Consider the following 6,690-nt stretch of genomic DNA (forward strand, 5'->3'; position numbering starts at 1 on the left):
TTAATGGGTCTAGATGGTGAAAGTCAAGTTTTCTTAACACAAGAAGACCATGAGGATGAGGAAATCAAACTGTTCCAAACTAAATCAGGTGAATCCTTTGACTTTAAACAAGGCTATGACACTGCTGTTTATGAGGTCCATAAACAATACAAGCTGAGGAGCAGAACTGTGAATGTAAACCAGCCTGAAAAGATAAAGGATAATCAGCAGCCTGAAAGAGTCATAGTCACAGAGCCTAATGACAAAACAAATTCACCTGCAGAAGAAGCAATTATTGAAGAGATCACTAAACCACTGTCCTTAAAACAGCAGCCTGTGGCCACTTCACCTTCTCAACCTAATTTGAATGTTACTCCCCAAGAGATGAGTAAAAGAGGCAAGTCCCAAGGTCAAGATAAAAATCAAGAAGAAGATTTAATGAACAAGGAAAGGACTGTTATCCATAACCCCAAGACCCAATCTAAAAAAACCTTTGACCTAGAAACCGAAATTGGCAAACTAAAAATAGCAATCCCTCTCTCAGAACTAGCCAAGCATGACATCTATAAACTACAGATCAAGAAGTCCCTTCAACTCACTAGCAACAAAGATGATGTCAATGTGCTGGATGACACCCCAGAATTACTGTTCGGCCCAGAAGTGGATGGAAAAACGGTAGTCACAGGGGTGTTACCTTTCTATGTCAGCTTACATATTCATGATAAAATATTACATAATGCAATGTTTGACTCAGGTGCCTCTCACAATCTCATGCCAAAAGCAGTCAGGGAGAGATTGAATCTAGACATAACAAGACCATACAAGGACCTGTTTTCCTTTGACTCCAGCCAAGTCAAGTGTCTGGGTCTCATAAAAGATTTATGTGTGTCTCTGGTCCAATACCCAAACAAAACAATCCTAATGGATGTTGTAGTTGCTGACATCCCACCCAAATATGGAATGTTGTTATCATGATCATGGGGAGCTAAACTCCAAGGTTCTTTACAGTTAGACATGTCATATGCCACAATCACAGTCTTTGGGCAACCAAAAAGACTGTACAGAGAAACACTCATGAAATACATGGTCAGCAGTGAAGAAAAGCCTCAAAACTTTCCCATATATGCTGTCCATTCAGACATAGACTCATACATTCTCTTCAATGACAGCACAACTCCCTCAAAAGGTGAGGATGAAACCAAGATACTCATACAGGAGGAAGACTCCAATGAAACGACAGTCAATCAAACACTAGATGCTGTTGCTGCCCTAGTTGTCAAGAATATCCAATCAAACGATGAGACTATCCTAAAATACAAGCCAGATGAAAAACCACAACTTCAACTTACTTTGCCAGCCCATGAACAGATTATTAAATCTCCTCCACAACAAGATATTCTATGGTTCCTCGAATTTGATGGCTCAGTCAACAAGTTAGGGGCAGGAGCTGGAGTTTGGGTACACAACAAAGAAAATAGTCATGCAGAAGGCAGAGCCTATAGATTAAACTTCAGATGTACTAATAATATGGCAGAATATGAAGCTCTTTTACTAGGCCTCAAGTTAGTAAAGTTCTTACAAGCTGCCAGGGTTTCAATTATGGGTGATTCAGATTTAGTTATCCAACAAGTGAAGGGAAATTTTGTCACCAATGACAAAAGACTAAGGACTTGTAGGTCTGCTGTTGCTGAGGTACTAAACTTTTTCTGTGAATTCCAAATCACTAAAATTCCTAGAACCCACAATCTGCATGCTCATAGTTTAGCCACATTTGCAAGTACATGCAAGCTGCCTTTTGAGCCCCATCATTGTTTTACAGCTGAGGTAAATCACAGACCCTCCATTCCAAACAATGTTAATGATTGGCAAGTATTTGAGGATGACAAGCAAATAAACCATTTTTTAACTCTGCAGCAAGAATTTGCAAGATTAAATATTGACACTGATACAGCAAGTCAATCACAAATACTTGATACAGCAAGTCAATCACAAATACTTGATACAGCAAGTCAATCACAAATACTTGAAAGAGCAAGTCCATCACAAATACAGTTTCAACAGATTACTCACCCAATATCACTTAGGACAGCAAAACAAATGCTAAATCCAACTATTTTCAACAAGGACCACATTCAGCAAATTCAATCAATCAATTGTGAGGAAGTGACCAATGCTGAAACTGAAATCATAGAGCTGAAAGACAATTTTCTACCAACAGGCCTAACTCCACTAGAGGACATCTTTGATTCAAATGATATCCCCAGAAAACCAAAAATGCAGCCCTTAAATGCAGCCATTGAAGAATGCAACATAGGTACAATTGACAAACCCAAAATAATTAAATTGTCTGCCTCTTTACCTCCTGACCAAAAGCATAAATACATTGACCTCTTTAAAGAGTTCCAGGATGTCTTTGCATGGAGTTATGAGGACCTAAAGTCCTATGACACCTCTGTTATCCAGCATACAATCCCTCTCAAACCTGATCAAAAGCCCTTTAAACAAAAATTGAGGAGAATCAATCCTATGCTTCTCCCAGCAATGGAACAAGAAGTACAGAAAATGTTTAAGGCAGGCATCATAGCACCAATCAGATTCTCTGAGTGGATCTCAAACTTAGTCCCTACAAGAAAGAAAACTGGTGAAATAAGGCTGTGTGTGGACCTAAGAAATCTGAACCAAGTATCCCTCAAAGACAACTATCCCTTACCCAAGATGGATCACATTCTCCAAAGAGTGGTAGGGGCCTCAAGGATCTCATTACTGGATGGGTTTTCAGGCTTCAATCAAATCCTGGTGCACCCTGATGACCAAGACAAAACTGCATTTACAACCCCATGGGGAACTTTCAAATATGTAAAGATGCCTTTTGGATTGAAAAATGCAGGGGCAACTTTTCAAAGAGCAATGGATATTGCTTTTTCCAAAGAGATTCATGACTTCCTTGTCATTTACCTAGATGACCTTACACCTTTCTCAAAATCAGACCAAGAACATATAAAACATTTGAGACAAATCTTCCTAAAATGCAGAAAATATGGAATTTCCTTGAATCCCAAGAAATCCCTGTTTGGTTTAGAGGAAGGTAAGCTATTGGGCCACATCATTTCTAAAGATGGCATTAGAATTGACCCAGATAGGATACAGGCTATCCTACAAATGCCCCACCCAAGAAATGTCAAAGAGTTGCAAGGATTTTTGGGAAAAATCAATTTCTTGAGAAGGTTTATCCCAAACTTAGTAGAACTAATCCGATTATTAAATAACATGCTAAAGAAAGATTCAAAAGTCAAATGGACTGTTGAAGCCAATCAAGCCTTTGAAGGTATAAAACTGGCCCTTACCCAAACCCCAGTGTTGACCAATCCTCAGTTTGACAGAGAATTTATCATTTTCTCTTTTGCCTCCCAGCATACTATTGCTGCTGTTTTGTTGCAAAAAGATGACCAAGGAAATGAGAAGCCAATTTCTTTCTTTAGCAGAGCTCTTAGAGATGCACCTTTAAAGTATCAAATCATGGAAAAGCAAGCATATGCTTTGGTCAAAGCCATTAAAGACTTTAGGATTTATATCCTGTATTCCCATGTTATAGCATATGTACCAAGCCCAATTGTGAAAGACATACTTACTCAAGAGAACTTAGAAGGTAGAAGAGGAAAATGGATTGCAGACATTTTGGAATTTGATATTGAGATAAAACCTACAAAGCTAATAAAAGGGCAAGGTTTGGCCAAACTAATGACAGAAGCAAATTTCCAAGCCTTAGACATCAACCAGCTGGACAGTGAACCGGAGTTGGCGACTCCAAAGATCAATGTAGACTTTGAACAATCCCCTTGGTACTCTGATATATGTTATGTATTGCAAAACCTGTGTGCTCCCCCAGGATTGTCCAGAACTAAATGTAGGTTCTTAAAAATGAAAGCTTCTAAATTATGTGTTATGGATGGAAATTTATTGTGGAAAAACCATGAAGGAATATTGCTAAACTGCCTAATTGAGAATGAAACTGACAATATCATAAAGGAGTTTCATGCAGGTGACTGTGGTGGACACTTGTACTGGAAATCCACTGTGGATAAAATACTAAGGGCTGGTTACTACTGGCCCACCATGTTCTCTGATGTCAAGAAATTCACAACCTCATGTCATAAATGTCAAGTGTTTGAGGGAAAGAGACAGTTGCTGCCACTTCCCTTAAGGCCTATTGCAACAGAGAGACCTTTTCAACAATGGGGCTTGGATTTCATTGGGGAAATTCATCCCTCATCTTCAGGCCAACATAGATGGATCTTAACAGCCACATACTACTTCACCAAGTGGATTGAAGCTGTTCCATGTAGACAAGCAAATTATTCCACTATCATTCAGTTCTTGGAGAACAACATATTGGCTAGATTTGGCTGTCCTGATAAAATAATAACAGACAATGCTACTGCTTTCAGATCCAAGAAGATGGTGAATTTCTGCCATAAATTTCACATCACCTTGGGCCATTCTACTGCATACTATCCCCAAGGAAATGGCCTTGCTGAGTCATCAAATAAAAGTCTGGTAAACATCATAAAGAAAGTACTAGAAGAGAACAAAAAGAATTGGCATAAGAAGCTTGTCAATGCTCTATGGGCAGATAGACTAACAACCAAGAGATCAATTGGAACCAGCCCATATGAGTTGGTTTATGGATTGGAAGCCAAATTTCCCTCATCACTAGGGGTACCTGTTATGAAACTTCTTCAAGAAAGCCAAGCTGAACCAAATGATATGCAAAGAAGAATCAATCAAATCATATGTTTACAGCAAACTAGAGACCAAGTTTTCAGCAGAGTTCAAGTTCTACAAGAAAAATTAAAGAAGGCTTTTGATAGAAGAACTAAGGCAGAAGATTTCAACATTGGTGACAAAGTCCTCAAGTGGGATTCAAGAAGAGAGGATAAGGGAAAACATGGAAAATTTGATTCCCTTTGGAGAGGACCATTTGCTGTCCAAGCAGTACAAGGAAACGACACTTATTTCCTTAAAAGTCTCAATGAAATTGATTTGGATGAAGGTCTTGTGAATGGCAGGATGCTGAAGCACTATTTTGACTACCATCCATAAGTGCAACCTGAATTTTCCCTTGTACATATCCAGATGTATATATTATTCTCTGTCAACATGTAAAGATGCAATTTCTCAAAGTTTTCTTAAAACTGCTAGCAAAAGGTGAATAGAGTCAGAGGTCTACCAAGAAGAGAAGCACACAATTTTGGCATTTCAAAGCAGCAAACTTTAAGATTGGCAAGAGCAGTCAAGGGGCAAGGCAATCTGACCTGCTGTTCTTGGTCTTTCAAATGAAAAACCATCCCCATGTGGAGCCACTGTTAGCTACCTATACCAATAGGTTTCATATTTCATGATTGGCAATGAAAAGGTCCAAATATGCTCTGCTTTGATGATTCAAAGATCACATATTTCCAAGAGAATACAATCTGTGCTTATAGCTTGGTATGGACTCAAATTTTGATGGATGGTCCAACAGTCTAATCTGGATCATGTCATGTTTTAAATTTTCAGTTGTAGGATAGAGAAAGAAGTCTGTCCAAACCGTTTAAACTTGGCAGACAAGTAGTTTAGGTAGAGAAGAAAGGCTCCCAACAGCTTAATCTGGGACCTTGGAAGAAATAAGGGTAGAAGTAGATAGAAAAAACAAAAGAAAAAGCCAAAGAAAAGAAAAGGCAAGTAAGGGTCTGCAAGCCTAAATGCACCCTCCAAGAAGAAATAAAAAATGCTAGGCAAATAGATGGGTAGGCAGTTGGGGTTGCAGAAAGGTCATTTCTTATAAGTTGCATGTGTGCTAACTCTGTTTACCATAGCAAAATCAATAAGTTGAAAAGGTGTTATTCTTCATCAAGTTGCAGCAAGCAAAGAAACATGTCTAACCTCCCTTCTTCCCCTTTTTTTTTCCATTTTATTACTAACACTCCCTCATCAGTTGAGATTCATGGAAGAAATTATGGTTTCATGGTGGTTCTTAATCTTTTTAGAAGCCACATTTCTTGTCTAAAATTCTTTTCATTTTGATCTACTCCCTAAACTAAGTAAGTTTCAAATAAACTTAGTGATTTCCCCCTCATCCACTCCTTTCATCCATATTAACCCTAACTCTATTATATAATTCCCTTATATTACCCTTTCCCTAGTATTATTAACACCATGGTGTATAAACCCCCAAGCATTCTATAAATATCCTCCTTTTAGCATTATAGCTAAATATGTCTGTCTGAAGGGAGATTTTAGTCCACCTGGGACTGTGGTCAACCCTGCCCTGGGGCTGCTCTAACCTCTGGTTATGAGCAACAACCTTTCCCCTGAGCTCTCACCTTCCCTCTGCTCAGAAAAACCCAAAAATTCCCCAAAAAACCTTATTAAAAACCCCTTTTGTCCCTTTAACCCGCTTCATTTGCAAAAATACTCTAAAAACCCACTTTTCTCCTTTATCCAAAGTCTAAGCACTGGGCGCAATTTACAAAAATATTCATAAAAACCCCATTTTTTTATGCTATCCAATGGTTCGGGCGCTATATTGGTTTTATTTGAAAATACATTAAAAAAACCATCGAAATCCTCCATACCCCAATGGTCTTCCGCTAAGCGCGCATCCCAAAAAATATATTTTTTTAAATCCCGCCCCCTTCCGTATCGCCCGATCACTTCATCAACCCGTCAGCC

Source organism: Pinus tabuliformis, chromosome X (assembly GCF_031772625.1).
Source record: "Pinus tabuliformis cultivar Carrire ecotype Pingquan chromosome X, CPIR1, whole genome shotgun sequence".
Taxonomy (NCBI): Eukaryota; Viridiplantae; Streptophyta; class Pinopsida; order Pinales; family Pinaceae; genus Pinus; species Pinus tabuliformis.